The 17,122-nt window shown below is 37.3% G+C and overlaps 1 long non-coding RNA gene across 1 annotated transcript; it reads right to left on the reverse strand.

Annotated features, from left to right (window-relative positions):
• Window positions 1–7,391: 7,391 nt before the first annotated feature.
• LOC127965990 (uncharacterized) lies at window positions 7,392–15,274 on the reverse strand. The gene is made up of 3 exons (XR_008155524.1): window positions 12,238–15,274; window positions 11,570–12,093; window positions 7,392–11,478 (listed from the first exon to the last, which is right to left on the reverse strand). It is a non-coding gene; the product is annotated as an uncharacterized LOC127965990 (long non-coding RNA).
• Window positions 15,275–17,122: the final 1,848 nt, after the last annotated feature.

A 17,122-nucleotide genomic window follows, 5' to 3' on the forward strand; every position in this document is an offset into this window, starting at 1 on the left:
AGAGGATTATTTTCATCTCTAAAGTATCCTTTTTAGAGGGTCACTTAGTTAACCAAACCCTACAGCTGTCTGTTAACTCTTCTCTGACGGTGCAGAGGCTAACAAATTTGTTCTGGTCTTAAAGGTTCTTTTGGATAGAGGTAAACTCACCAACCATTGGTTGTAAAGAAAGATTCAGTCTGGAATGAAGTCTGATCTTTGTTGAGGTTGCAGTTTCAATCTGGATTAAGGTGAGAAGCTCTATCCGGATCACGGCACCAAAAACTGTTGGGAACTCAGAAACGAAGACCAGGAGACTCTTGGGTAATCTTCAGCAGGATTCTTTTATTGAGAACGCTCTGCGTGGCGCTGTAGTCAGCAATAGTCTAAATTGTCCTTAAGACATTGTAGATTATATACATTCAAGTGGGAGGGATCCATACAGTAGAGGTGGAGACCATTTTAACAAAGCATGCAAATGCAATCAGGAAGATACCAGACACTGGCAACTTCCCAGCCTTGATCTTATCAGCATAACAGTGTCATTTAAATACAGAGGTGCCTGACAGTATCAGAGACAAAAGGCACAGCTGTGTCTTGAGCTTAAAAAAAACAAATGGCAAGGAAGAGCACAAAGACAAAAGGACATTATCTCAGACACCTGATTTTCCTGATTTACCTCAAAATGTATATCAAAACGTTTTCAGTTCATATGCTATTACATTGGAACCTAGTTTTAACATTTTATAAATTTTTAATCCCACAAGGCCTATTTCAAATCTTCCATTTATGTCTAAAATTTTAGAAAAAGTTGTGTCTGCTCAATTGAGCACCTTCCTGCATAAAAATGATCTGTATGAAGAATTTCAGGTTTTAGGCCCCACCATAGCACAGAAACTGCACTTGTTAAAATTACAAATGACCTGCTCCTTGCGTCAGATCAAGGCTGCATCTCATTTCTAGTCTTACTTGATCTTAGTGCTGCGTTCGACACCATAGATCATGACATACTCATAGATCGATTACAAAACTATACAGGTATTCAAGGGCAGGCTCTAAGATGGTTTAGATCCTACCTGTCCGATTGTACCATTTTGTTTACTTAAATGGGGAGTCATCTCATTTATCATCAGTAAAATATGGAGTGCCACAAGGATCCGTCCTAGGTCCCCTTCTATTTTCAATATACATGTTGCCCCTTGGTAATATTATTAGAAAATACGGAATTAGCTTCCACTGTTATGCTGATGATACTCAGCTATATATTTCAACGAGACCAGATGAAACTTCCCAATTATCGAAGCTAACAGAGTGTGTTAAAAATGTAAAAGATTGGATGACAAATAATTTTCTCCAGTTAAATTCGGATAAGACAGAGATATTAATTATTGGACCAAAAAACACTACACAGAATCTTGTAGATTACAATCTGCAACTAGACGGATGTACTGTTACTTCCTCTACAGTCAGAAATCTGGGTGTTATATTAGACAGCAATTTGTCTTTTGAAAATCATATTTCCAATGTTACAAAAACTGCATTCTTCCATCTTAGAAACATTGCCAAGCTACGAAACATGTTATCTGTTTCTGATGCAGAAAAGCTAGTTCATGGATTCATGACCTTTAGACTGGACTATTGTAATGCACTTCTAGGTGGTTGTCCTGCTTCGTCAGTAAACAAGCTACAGGTAGTCCAGAATGCAGCAGCTAGAGTCCTTACGAGGTCAAGAAAATATGATCATATTACCCCAATTTTACAGTATCTGCACTGGCTATCTATTAAGTTACGTATCAGTTACAAATTATCATTACTTACCTATAAGGCCCTAAATGGTTTAGCTCCTGCATACCTAAATAGACTTCTACCATGCTACAACCCATCACGCACCCTAAGGTCACAAAACGCTGGACTTTTGGTAGTTCCTAGGATAGCAAAGTCCACTAAAGGAGGTAGAGCTTTTTCACATTTGGCTCCCAAACTCTGGAATAGCCTTCCTGATAATGTTCGGGGTTCAGACACACTCTCTCTGTTTAAATTTAGATTAAAAACACATCTCTTTCGCCAAGCATACGAATAATGTATCTTTTAAATTGTGAGTGTAGTTGCATCTGAAAAAGGTGCATCTTTATTCATTAGCTTAGGTTAAACTAATTTTACTTTGTTGGATCAGCAGCTATGCTAATGATGTCTCTATTTTGTTTCTATGTTTCGCCACGGGATTTACACAAGCTCCAGTCTGGATCCAGAACACCTGAGAAGAGATGATGCTGACCCTCAGAGGACCTCAGATGATGCTAACCCTGAATCAACAAACAGAACTAACAATTATTGCTAAATGTGTGACTGCATCATATAATAACTTAATTAATAATATTGATAGTTCATCGTCTACCTGACTACGTCTTGTATTATTATTATTTTTTCTAAAATCCTGTCAAATGTGCACAAACTACTAGCTACTACTAAATATTGTAGAAACATAATTTTCTGTAAAGTTGCTTTGTAACGATTTGTATTGTAAAAAGCGCTATACAAATAAACTTGAATTGAATTGAATTGAATCCTATAAATTGTTGATTTAGGTGCAATCTTAGTAGCCACAATATCCTTGCCTGTGAAGCCATTTTTATGCAACGCAAGGATGGCTGCATGCGTTTCTTTGCAGGTCACCATGGTTAACAATGGAAGAACAATGATTTCAAGCATCACCCTCCTTTTAACATGTCAAGTCTGCCATTCTAACCCAATCAGCCTGACATAATGATCTCCAGCCTTGTGCTCATCAACATTCTCACCTGAGTTAACAAGACGATTACTGAAATGATCTCAGCAGGTCCTTTAATGATAGCAATGAAATGCAGTGGAAAGGTTTTTTTGGGATTAAGTTAATTTTCATGGCAAAGAAGGACTATGCAATTCATCTGATCACTCTTCATAACATTCTGGAGTATATGCAAGTTGCTATTATAAAAACGTAAGCAGCAACTTTTCCAATTTTCTAATATTTATGTAATTCTCAAAGCTTTTGGCCACGACTGTATTTCAGGAAGGCCTGTCATGAGATTTGAATTTGACCATCTTGTGCATTTATGAAGAAGACCAAAAGCTGCAAAGGCAAACACTTCCAATGGTACGTCTGTGCGTCTGAGCACCTTGACTGAACCTTACTACAGATACATTTTTCTCAGCATTTGATGTTTCTTAAACTTTGGTTCACATAGCCTGTCAACAAAGAGCATGTTGTAGTAGTAATAATTCATAAAATAATCATATTATATTGTACAAGCATACTTGTACAAAATTCTACAACTTTTACTCCTACTGCTGTTATTGGCCATTAGCACAACTCCCATCAGATTGTGCCCATTGTAAGAGTGTTTATATCATGAAGTTTATATTAAGTCCATTGTATTCTTTATTAATCTTTACAAATTGGTGCCGTCTCTTCCTGTTTCAACAGTACATGATATCTGTCCACACCTCATAGTCTGCCTTTCTTTCTACGGTGATTTTACTGAACACATCTGTCTTAGAAGCAAGATAATGGAAATGCTAGGTTAACTTTTCAAGTGCTACAAATCAGATCTTCAGTGAATTTGGGCAAATCAGATCACTAAAAGCTGTTTACACAAAGACCAATAACTAAAATGAGAAGTATTTTAGCATCCACAGCAACAGACAATACTGTTCTGTTTACTGTTATGCACACTGCAGTTAAAGTATATTGTATTCTGCCATTTGTTGTTGTCAGTGTTTTTGTTGTTCATCATGTGATAAATTCTCTTTGTTTCTTCTTGCAGGATTTCTCACAGATTACTCACATTCTTCATCAGCTCTTCACAATATCAGCCCATTCAAAAGCTTCCAGATCCTCTCTTCTGTGACACATCTGCTCTCAGTCCTCAACTGCCGACCTCCATTCTTAGCATTTCTGCTTGTATTAATTTCTCCTCTACAGTCATCACTCCCATCTCTACTATAAGCACTCCTGTCACTCTCACTATATATATATATATATAATTATTATCCATTTATTTGTTTTGCATTTATTCATAATAGAAGCAAACAATGATTACAGGATATATATTTTTAAAGGTGATAATTGTAATATATTGAAGCATCCCAGCAGGCACAGTACATCAATGTGACGTCAGGAAGACGTTGGACTCCAACTAATCCAACATCAGTCAGACGTCGTATTTTGGTTGAAAATGAAAGTTGGGTTGACGTCTAAACCCAACTTTGTTTGATGTCAAACTCTGACATCAGACAGACGTTGAATTTTGGTTGGATTAAGCACCACACTTCAACAAAGGGTGAAATGCATGCAGCACATTAAATATCTCAAGATCTCAGCAGAGGAGGATTAAACAACTCCACAAACAGCATTACCAGCTTCACTTATTACTAACCAGACTGACTTTATTTCTGTCAGACATCTACAAAAGCTCTTATTGAAAATTAACATGGGGTTTAATTGTAATGTGTTTAATTTCCATAACAGCATAAAAGTTAAACACCATAACAGTGATTAGTGTTTCCTTTAGTTGGGCTCTTAACTCTTATTATATCTTTCGTCTTTTTTTTGTCTGCTGTGATAGTGTGTTTGTCAAGCACATTTGCAGCATCAAAGAAAGCTAAAGTCACATGAGATCAGATGATGGCTGTTATCTGTTAATGTTTTTATAATGACCATGAAATAACCTGATTCACTGACGTTTTTTAATCTGACAATTGTGTTGTTCCTTTTGTACATTCATATTACAAACCCAGATCCAGCAGTATTATAACAATCATTTAAAATCTTAACAAACATGAGCTCAAAAGATTTAACCTACACAGACATCAACAATCAGCATATGAATCTCAACAATGGTGACATGCTTTATGCAGCAATGCATGCTGGGAGCCATGAGTTTTATACTGTGGTGGTTCCCAACATGCATTGCTGCATGAGGCACGTCACCATTGTTGAGATTCATATACTTATTATTGATGTCTATGTGTCTCGAAAGATTTTTTTCTCCAAAAATGTATTTAAAAATGAAAATTCAGAATGTCTAATCTGTGGAAAGAAAGAAGTTGCTGAATGTAGTTCATTAATAATAAATAAACACTTTAGGTCAGTGACAAGAGTCCTCAATCACTCATCTTTATGATGATGAAGACTATACCACCTTATCTTTGTTTATGGCTCCTTTCATAATAAAATATGTTTTAGGAAACACTATTACAAGAACCATGAGTTTACTAATCCAAGAGTCAAACCACCCAACTAAAGCAAACACTAATCACAATAATGGTGACCAACATTTTCAAATTAAACATCGAAATCTAAATCTCTGTCAAAAATAGCTTCTGTAGACGTCTGACAGAAATAAAGTCAAACTGGTTAGTAATAAGTGAAGCTGATAATACGTGTACTGTTTGTTATTTTTATTTTATTTTTATGTATTTTTTTGGGGGGGGGGGGTATTCCAGCCAAAATTCAGCATCTGCCCAGTGTTGGAGCTTGACGTCAAACTGTCGTTGGATTTAGACGTCAACCAGATTTTCATTTTCAACTAAGATCCAACGTCTAGCCGACGTTGGAGTCAACATCCTGTGCCTGCTGGGATTGTTCTTAATTTTGCCTATTCGTTTGATAAAGGGAAGAAAATAATATATTTTTAACTGTAGCCTTGATTATTCTTTGGCATCTTTTGTCAGGATTTCAGTAAACAAATTCTGTGTTTTTATTTTTGAATATTAAACTTATGTTTTTTGAAGGGGGTTTCTGTTTTTTTTTTTATAATCAACTGTTTTTTTCATTGTTTTCATAGTGGAATAAACTGGAGAGAGACTTTTCTGGGCACTATGTTTATATGGGAAAAGTTTGACATATCAATAAACACTGTAAAATGACTAGACAATGAGTGATTCATGATGTTTTTTGTTTGTTTCTTTTCTATTCCAATAGTTCAACTGGTAGATCTAAGAATGGCAAGTTTTTAGCGTCCATTTCCAGGAAACGTAGAAGTGATTAATTGTTTACCTTTAATACACTATAAATACATTGTAAATATTACAGAGGGGAAATTTAATAGTAGAAAAATACTGTGTTTAAATAATCTTCAGAGGTGTTTTTTTAAGCAAATTAAACATTTTGACATTTATTTATCACACAGTATATGCAAACTTTTGAGTTTAAGTATTGTACATTAATATTAGTGTAAAAAATGTAGCCTATTCAATACAACGGGAATAATTATGCCTTCATTGAAAAATGAAAAAAAAAAAAAACCTTTAATCAACAAATTTCTTGATGCATCAGGTTAACTACAGCTTCTGTCCATTCACCACAGGAACCCGGAAGCTCCTGGCATAAATGACCATATATGTACAAGTAAATGTGACGCCTCTGCTCAACTGGGTTGCTATTGACTTTAAAGTTCCCTTGGCTCTCGCAGAACTCGCTGTGATTGGACTATATTTTAACCCAAATGAATAACCGCTTAATGTTGCAAAGTCCGTTTGGCTGTAATTATTACATAAGTAACACCTTCAGTTTACAATACAGTGTTGCTATGTCGTGAGAAATTACCTCTTTACCGAGATCATAACCCTAACCCTAAGCACAAACCCCAATAAAATACCACGCGTTCAATCGATAGAATGGCAGAGGCTTATGGGTAATGTAGTTTAAAATGTTTAATAATAAAATAAGGGAAAATGCAATCTTTTTTTAAAAAAGGGTCAACATGTTCATTGTGTAAACATTAATGACATATTTAAGAGGCAGGTTGAAATTCGATATTTTACTAAGTGTACTTTTTTAAACACCTTGGTAGCACTTTATTTTACAGTCCTGTTCCTCATGTACATACTATGTACTTATTATAGTAATTACAATAACTATGTAATAACTAGGTACTAACCCTGAACCTACCCCTAAACCTAACCCTACCACATTTAGTTACCTTGTAATACCAGAACTTTCTAAGATAAATACACTGTAAGTACACTATAATTACATGTTAGTACACGTACTGTAAAATAAAGTGCAACCAACACCTTTATACCACCTTTCCATATATGTTTGAAAACTCTGTCCAACATTATTTAATTAGCATAGCATAATTAGTTGTCCTGCCAATTTTTTCTTTGACACTATAATCAGACTTTGATTTACAGCCATTTGAAATATAATTTTTTTTTTTTTTTTTTTTTTTTTTTTGCTCTTCTAGGGGACTCTACTGGGCCCCTGGGGATGGAAGGGCAGTAAAACATACACATACCTTTTTTCATCATGTACAGCAAACTGTGCTGAGTCATATTTTAAAGATTGTCGTTTCAACAACTTGCCAATATGTTAGTTGTAAGTTATGTTTATCTTAGAATAAGAATAGAACCACAAAAATATACATCAGTGCCTATTTGGAATGGGCTCCAAATATTTACTTACATCAGGTGCAAGAATACAGTGTTGACAGTAAACAAAGACAACAATTTAAACAACCAATACATACTGTGACACTTCATTGTACTTTCACACAATGTGTCATTCAGTAAGACAAGGTGCAGAGAGTGTGTAATTTATGGTGCAAAAGCCATACATATCATGCAATGCAAAGAATCACAATATTAAGAGCTAATTTGTGTCTCTGTGTAAAATACTCCTCAAATTTGTCCTCCTCAGGTACTTAACATCAGTAATGTGCATGCTCATCTTGCTTATTATACAGAACTGGATTCATGTTGATCTTTCCCTTGTACATCACCTTCATCTAACTGAATGTCATTAATGCAACCAAATGTTCATTTCTTAATTAAAACACATTATGTCTATTGTTTACAAAATTAAATGGCGTATTTACCAAACACCATTCTTAATATAGAATATTCACCCTACTTTATTATCCAACACCATGTGCAGTACTTTACTGGAGGATACAACATAAAGACAACTAAAGTTGTGTATTAAGACAAATGATATAAATTTTTAACAATATTAAAAATTGGGTTATGTTAAAACCATGTTTTTTTAATCAGATGAAGCCTTCCAAATGCATGCATGGTGAAATGTCTTGAGCACCAAAGAATCACATCAAGTTTCCAGAGCTCTCCTGGTTTTCTTCCTATTCTAGCTTGTCCATGTCCTGGACATATCATAATCTTTCATGTCATGTCAAAATTTCATAACAAAATTTCATAATGAAAGGATAATGTTTTCATGGCCAGAGAATATTTTTCCTTGAATTATAAGAAGTGATAACTTTATTGAAAGTTGATAAGTTAATCGTAGGGCTTTTTGCTGGACAAACCACTGTTTGATTTGCGATAATTTACAGTAAGATATATCACTATAATTGATATAAAGAATGGAATATTGACATATTAATGAGTAAATTACAGTGCCTTGTAATGAGTTATTGGTATACACAATTGACCTATTTTTCATCTTCAATCATTTTAATGTAACTGTCATATGAGATATATATATTAATCATATTCCTGATTAATTATTAAAATTTCCTATATATCATTTGAGTTAATTATTATGTACAACCCAGTGCGGCTACAGCGTGATCTTTCTGGAAAAGGTCCAAGAATTTCCAATTCACACTGGGCCCATCCATTGAGAGGGACACCAAGTCCCTGAGGTTCAGTCTGTCCATACATTTTGAAAAAAAAAAAGGGTTGCATTTGATTACTCAAATAAGAGGACTTGATGAGCACATATTGTTAAGGGAAATAACTAATTAGTCATGTAATATTACAGTAACAGAAGAGTATATGCACAAAAGTTGAGTCTATCAATATAAATTGATGAGCTTTTAAAATAAGGATAAAATTATTATCCTTACTTTGAGATGTTACAGCAGGTCTTGTGCAGTGAAATGTCCCATAAACTGAGAGCCCAGATATCTAGACTGAACCTGTTCCTCGTTCCAGAAGCAGAGGTGCACATCCAGCTCTTTGTTTTTCGTAGTCTAGTTGAGACTCTCATCAAACATCAGAACGAATGGTGATTTGATGACTTTGGACACCAGTTCTTCTTTGATGTGAATAGCTAAACCAAACTAGGCTATATAAGCTGTTTTGTTGGGGCCGCAAGTAAACATTTTAGCGATGTCGGAGTCAGGGAACATGAACTTGAAAAGCTCTGAGATACCCTCATTTCCATTGTAGGACTGGTGTTTAGTGATTGTGTTAAGAGTCCACAACACCTCGGCTTTCATTGTTGGTGTGGACCCAAAAGCTGTGCGATGATCCACTCTAGTTGCGGACATAGCTGGAGGGCATGCAGCACTAGCAGCAAGCTGGCTAACATTAGCTCCTGCTGCCACTTCAGGCACATTAGCAGCTGGCTGGCTAACATACGTTGGTTGAAACAGGCAGGCGATTTGTTTTTGTCCATTGAGAGCGTTCATGTGCTTGGACGACTTGGCATGAGACTCTAATGCCTTAATTCCCATTGTACCTTGCTGAATCCTTTTTTTGTATATGGTGCAAAAAGCCTCAAAACTTTGCTGTTCACTGGTTTTAACCAATGACGAAAATTGTTTTTATACAGCCACGCTTCCTTAAATTTACATTTCCCCATAACCTCAGAATGAAATTGGTAGCTAGCTAACGTAAAAACAAACGTTAGAAATATAACGGCGTCAGTCAATCTTTCCTGTGGAATGCTGAGATTTTAGTTGATTTTTCGCGCTTATCCTTTGCTTGTTGCTTGAGGTTTGTGTTGTGTTGCAGTCTATGGTTGTGGTTCTATAGCACGTGATCATCATTTACTGAAGGCATCACGTGTTCACAGTATTTTGTACTGTGACCCGGGGCTGTGTTGCGTTCTCAAATATTGGTTCAGTCATTTTTTATTTATACTACGTCATTGTAATAATATACTTCCTAATCATCGGGAAGAAGGAGGCGGGAACCGGCAGACAATCAAAATGAAACTTTAATAATCACAAAACAAACAAAACAGCGCATCAGCCCCTCACGGACGACTGATGGGCGCAAATAAAAAGCCAAACATAAAATAAGGCCCAGGTCTAGTCCTCTCTCGTCCTTCACTTTCGTCGCTCCAGTTTTATATCCTTCCATCTCCTACGTGGGACTCGAGACCGGCGGTGGGTCGCAGGTGTCGCTGATTTCCCAATCATTCCGCCGGCCTCACTCCTTGTTCCCACGTCCCTCGGCCCCGCCCCACTCGCCACAGTCATTTAATCAAAATAATCGTGGTTGACAAATGAAACTTTTGAGGAAAATTACAATACGAAGAAGTTACATACAGCACAAATTTTAAGACCCAGACATCAAAATTCAAGACTTTTTTAAGTCTTTTTAAGGTATTATTTCCAAATTAATAAATTCAATGCTTTTAAGGTTTTTTAAGACCACGCAGGAAACCTGTCATCTCGTCTCGTGGGATAATTGTCTCGTCACATCCCTAGTAGCCAGACCAAGCAATACAATTGATTTCTTTTGCATATGTGACAGCGTAACATTAAGCATAAGTTTTTCGAATTAGTTAAACCTGTATCCTGTTTTCTGGGTAACATTGGGAATATCGCTATATATTGTTACAACACCTCCCCCACGACCAGTCTGATGGGGCTCATGCTAATAACAATAGTTTGGTGGAGTAGACTCATTTAGACCAATATAATAATTTGGTTTTAGCCAGGTTTCAGTCAAGCAGAGTACATCAAAACTATTATCTGTTATCATTTCATTTACAATAACTGCTTTGGGTGCATGGTATCTAATGATTATGAGCCCAAACTTATTTTCTGGTTTAATAACAATCAGATTTTTTTTTCTAAAGCCTGCATTGATTGTATACTTTGACCTCACTATTCGGGGAACACAGTGTGAATTTTGCGATGACTAAAAATATTTGAACAAACATTTTTCTGTAACTAAGATGAGACATTGACAAGCTAAAACTAATATCTGATGATAAAAACTATGACAAAATTAATGCCGCGTCTTCGTTAATAAGATTAGACCGGAATATAATATTACTCTGTGTGTGTGTGTGTTTACTGCTGTGTGTGCACTTTGGACGGTGTAAATGCAGAGCACTAATTCTGAGTATGGGTGACCATACTTGGCCACATTTCACATAATTTTTTATCACTTTCCTAATAAAGTACCTATTCGAGTCATTAATATTAACCAACAAAGATGTTAAATAAATATGTAAAGTGAACCTACTGTATCTGAAAAAATAGTTATTGTCTTATTCTGCTTCTTTCAAAATGATAAATTATATATATTATATATGAACTATTTTTTTTTTTATAAGTTGCTCCCTTTTCACTACTGTTAAAGGGATAGTTTACCACTTCAATTTAAGTGGGTAGAACAAAAGTCATCATAGCAGTTATTTGACAATTGACTTACTAGTCATATGGAGAAAAGTTTCCTGGAGATGTTGTCAGAGAGCAGCTCCACTCCGACTCTGCTTGGGAGCAGGCCATCACCGCGAAAAAGCCTAGGATGCTCCTGAAAAAGATTCCAAATATTAACAAATAGCTGATTATGTCCTTTACACCATGACAAAAACAATTCATTTAAAGCAACAAGTCTACTGAACCTTTCGTGTCCTCATTTATAAGTGGGAACCGTTCCTGACACGATGATCATCCTGAAGTCCCTCTTCAGTGTCTCTGTCTGCCGCAGCATGGTGTCGTTAAACCCCGGCGTGAAGCACGACCGCTCTAGGGGCACTCTTCACACTTCAGGATCGCGGGTATCTGTGCAGAAATATCAAAAACACGAGCACCAGGGAAACAGTGAGTGTGCACTTCACCTTAAGACCGGAGGCGGCGGAGGGAAGAGGTCGTCGCCCAGGGCCTGGCTCATGTCTTACACTGTGAAATAGGGTGAAGGACATCTGGGAAGATCGCGTCCTGGGTACACCGGGCCTGTGCAGAGAACCACACAGAGTAGAGGTGGTGGGAGAGTTAGCAGCATGCTGTATATTTACCCCGGACTTATGAGCATCAACCCCTGAATGTTTCCAGCACGGCTCTCCACTCTCTCAGTTGGGCCTGCTTCTCCACAAGGTCACGGATCTGCTTCTCCACGACCTCCAGCTCCTTATTAGAGATAAACAAACTAGAGAATAGGGGGAATGCAGAAAAGAAAAATAGTAAAATGAAAAACATACAAAAAAACTTAAGATTTTTAGATTTTACAGATGCATGATGATATATTGTAAAAAATAAATATGAAGTTATTAAATAAGGTTTCTCGAATCACCTGTGTTTTCTATCTCTGTCAGCAGCTTCCATTAGAAATTTTCTTGGAACTTCCTCTCTGTTTTAGAGGGGTTTTAAGACACTCCTGAAATCATAGCACAATTTTAATCAATAATTGTTTACAAAGAAAAATGAAAACAAGCTTGAAACAGTGACCATACTGGGCTGTATGTCACGTCGCTTTCATTATCTGGTTTCTACAAAGATAAATCTTGTACCTTATTGCAATATTTTTTATTGAACTGTGCAATTATTATATTTTTTTATGTAAATTTGTTCCATAATATAATAGTACTGGTTACCATGTGGCTATGTCTTTGTTCTTTTTTTCTTGTGTGCTCCAGTGAACATTTGTTTTTTGCTTTGTGGCTTTTATTCTTTTTTTTTTTTCTTTTTTCTTTATTTGTTGTTGGGAAACATTCAGTGATGTTAAAAATTATTTATAATAAAACAATGATATGCATTTGGCTATGGTTTAAATTGTTTTTATTGTTGTTGTTTTTACATTATTTTAATTTCAATTTTACCTTTACTTTTGTCAGATTTTATGTGAGAAATCCTAGACAATATAGATTTTAGACATTCACCACTTATCCCTTTAGTTAGTCCCGTATCAGCATGGTCATTAGCTGGCCGTCCCCTTACCACCATCACTCACATCACCCCCAAGTTAAACCTTCATATTGCTGATAGCCATAGCGAGCTGATTGAGTTGTTTATTATTGATTCCCCTAAGGCCCCTTTAATTCTGGGACACCCATGGCTGCATAAACACAATCCTCACATTGACTGGGTCAACAATTCCGTGTTAGCCTGGAGTCAGTCTTGTCACGTGTCATGTTTGGGTGCTGTTTTTCCTCCTGTCTCTGTGTCTTGTCTTCCCCAGGAGGATCCCTCTGACCTGTCCGGTGTTCCTGTGGAGTACCATGATCTTCGGGCGGTCTTCAGTAAGGCCCGGGCCACCTCGCTACCCCCACATTGCCCCTACGACTGTGCCATTGATCTTCTCCCGGGCTCTTCTCCGCCTAAGGGTCGTTTATATTCCCTTTCGGGTCCTGAAAGAGAGGCCATGGACAAGTATATACGTGAGTCACTTCAAGCTGGGCTCATCCGCCATTCCTCCTCTCCCGCTGGTGCAGGTTTTTTCTTTGTTCAGAAGAAGGACGGCTCCCTGCGCCCTTGTATTGATTACAGAGGTTTGAATGACATTAATATTAAGAAAAGGTACCCCCTACCTTTAATGTCTTCTGCCTTTGAATTATTACAGGGAGCTCGCGTCTTCACCAAGTTAGACCTGCACAACGCCTACCACTTGGTGCGCATTCGGGAGGGGGATGAGTGGAAGACGGCGTTTAACACTCCTTCGGGACACTACGAGTACTTGGTTCTTCCGTTTGGTCTTACCAATGCTCCAGCCGTTTTCCAGGGACTCGTCAACAGCGTGTTGGGTGACATGATCAATCAATGTGTCTTTGTGTATTTGGATGATATCTTGATTTTCTCCCTATCTCCAATTACACACCCAGCATGTCAGACGGGTTCTCCAGTGGTTACTAGAAAATCAGTTGTTTGTCAAGGCGGAGAAGTGCGAATTCCACGCTGAGTCAGTTACGTTCCTTGGCCACATTATTTCTACGGAGGGGATCAAGCCAGATCCCGCTAAGATTGAAGCTGTCGCCCAGTGGCCGGTTCCTGACTCCCGGAAGGCTCTGCAGCGATTCCTGGGTTTTGCCAACTTTCATCAGAAATTCATCAGAAATTTTGGTCAGATCGCTGCACCGCTCACAGCCTTAACCTCCTCTAAAGTGTCCTTCAGCTGGAACCAGGAAGCGCAGGTAGCCTTTGACATTTTAAAGTCCCGTTTTGTCTCTGCACCTGTTCTGTTGGTTCCAGATCCTGAGGCCCAATTCATTGTTGAGGTTGATGCTTCGGACGTCGGGGTTGGCGCAGTCCTGTCTCAGCGTTCCCTCCACGGTGGGAAGCTCCACCCTTGTGCATTCTTCTCTCGTCGTCTCAGCCCTGCAGAACGTAACTACGACATCGACAATAGAGAACTGTTGGCGGTACGATTGGCCTTGGGTGAGTGGCGTCACTGGTTGGAGGGGTCAGTGCAGCCCTTCCTGGTCTGGACGGATCACAAGAACCTGGAATACGTCCGTTCGGCCAGGAGGCTGAGCTCGCGCCAGGCCCGTTGGGCGCTCTTCTTTGCCAGGTTCAATTTCACCCTCTCGTACCGGCCGGGATCCAAGAACACCAAACCCGATGCCCTCTCTCGTCTGTTCGGTGCTCCAGAGGGGGAGGTTGCGGCCGAGGCCATCCTTCCTGAGGGGGTGGTGGTCGGGCTCTTTCGTGGGGTATCGAGCAGCGAGTTGAGGAGGCCGGTCGAGGGGTGCAGGTGCCGGGAGAGTGCCCGGCGGGCAGGTTGCCGGTGCCGGCCGCGCTGCGCTCTGAGGTCCTTGAGTGGGACACTTATGAACTCTTTATGATTTGATCAGAGTTTAATGGTGTGTTTACACTTGTAGCTCCATTCTCTTGGTTCTTTTGGTGCAGACCAAAGCAGAAAATACATTTAGTCCTGGTTTACTTAGTATTCAGATCAGGCCTGGTCTCAGAACCAAATCACTGAAGGTGCTTCTGAAAATAGTGAACGGTGCCTTAATTCACATCTGTTGTGACTAGGGATATGCCGGTATCAAATTTTCCTATTGCAATTAATTGATTATGCATTTATCATGGTATACGGTATTGAAATTTATTTTTTAAAAATTAGTGGTCATAATACAGTATTATAGGTTAAATAACTTTTTTCTTAAAACAAAAATAACTAAACATTTAAATTCAATAAAGCAATACAGAAAAATATATAAAGTTTAAAGTGCAAAAGAACTATAAAGACCCATAGATATCACTACAATAAAACCTTATTAGTTAACCGTTTACATTCAAAATGAGCAATTGCTACATTTGCTACAGACGTTATTAATCTTCGTAAAAAAAAAAAAAATACAAGTTAGTAATACATTAATGCTAATTAACTAATACAGTTGCAAAGTTTCGATGTTAACAATATGTTAAATATTGGAATATCTAAGATAAATGAATGTTCAGAAGACTTTTTCACTGGCAGTTTATGTTAACTAATGAATTAACTAATGTTAACTAATGAAGCTCTAATGTAAAGTTTGAATTAACAGGAGAATCAAAACACTTTCAAACAATATAGGGCATGTTGTAGTCCAGATTAAAATAACATAAAAAGTTTTAAATAATTAGCCTATTAAGACTAAATAATTAAATATTTGGCACTGTGATGAACATTATAGCAAATACACAAATCTGAATGGCTATTTAAAAAAAAAATATTATTTTATATTATTTAGAAAGTAGTGTATTTGCTTTATTTATGGGGTTTCCAGGGTAAGAGCTGCATTTTTTGCAGTTTAGCACCATCTTCTGTCAGAGAGTGAATGTGCTTTCATTCAGGGCATCTCTCACGTGTTCCCCCAAGTGCTCATTGAAGTGCACATTGAACTCAGAGGGATTGGCCATTGCATTAAAAAAATTAACAGATTTGTCTGTGATTGGCTACATAATGTTGTACTATTAAAACAATGTTGTAGTATTGTTGTAAACACAATTTTTTATGCAATGGTGTATTGTAGAGAAGTAAAAATACTTGGTTAGAGTACTTAAATATTTTTTGCGTGTATCTGTACTTTACTTGAGTTTTTATATTTCAGCCAACTTTTACTTTTACTCCACCACATTTCTTACAAACCCAATTCCAAAATTAAAGCTGGAAGCAGCGATTAACGGGCCCTCGCACCCGGGCTCACCAGCAGCGAGTGGCTTTAGTAAAAAGGTGAACGGTGAGAAATAGTTGGTGATTTTAATATCCATGTTTATAATGAAAAAGATGCATTGGGATAAGCATTTATAGACATTCTAAACTCTACTGGGGTTAGACAACACATTTCAAGACCTACTCATTGTCGAAATCATACTAGAGATTTAATATTATCACATGGAATTGATATTGATAGTGTTGAAATTATGCAGCCAAGTGATTATATCTCAGATCATTATTTAGTTTTGTGCAAATGTCATATAGCCAATATTATAAATTCTACTTCTTGTTACAAGTATGGTATAACCATCACTTCTACCACAAAAGACTGCTTTGTAAGTTATCTTCCTGATGTATCCGAATTCCTTAGCATATCCAAAACCTCAGAACAACTTGATGACTTGATAACAAAAACTATAGACTCTCTCTTTTCTATCATTTTAAATACAGTTGCTCCTTTATTTTTAAGGAAGGTTAAGGAAACCAGTATGACACCAAGGTATAATGAGCATACTTGCACCCTAAAGAGAACAGCCAGAAAAATGGAACGCAGCTGGAGGAAAACAAAACTAGAGGTATTTCGTATTGCTTGGCGGGAAAGTAACCTATCCTACAGAAAAGCATTAAAAACTGCTAGATCTGATTACTTTTCCTCTCGTTCAGAAGAAAACAAACATAACCCCAAGTATTTATTCAATACAGTGACTAAATTAACGAATAATAAAGCCCCAACAAGTGTCGAAATTTTCCAACATCACAGCGGTAATTACTTTATGAACTACTTTACCTCTAAAATCAATACTATTAGAGATAAAATTGTAACCATTCAGTCGTCAGCTACAGTATCGCATCAGACAGTGCACTATAGACCCCCCGAGGAACAGTTCCACTCATTATCTACTATAGGAGAGCAAGAATTGTATAAACTTGTTAAATCATCTAAACCAACAACATATATGTTTTAGACCCTATACCATATAAGCTCCTAAAAGAAGTGCTTCCAGAAGTCATAGATCCACTTCTGACTATTATAAATTCC

Source organism: Carassius gibelio, chromosome B10 (genome assembly GCF_023724105.1).
Source record: "Carassius gibelio isolate Cgi1373 ecotype wild population from Czech Republic chromosome B10, carGib1.2-hapl.c, whole genome shotgun sequence".
Lineage (NCBI taxonomy): Eukaryota > Metazoa > Chordata > Actinopteri > Cypriniformes > Cyprinidae > Carassius > Carassius gibelio.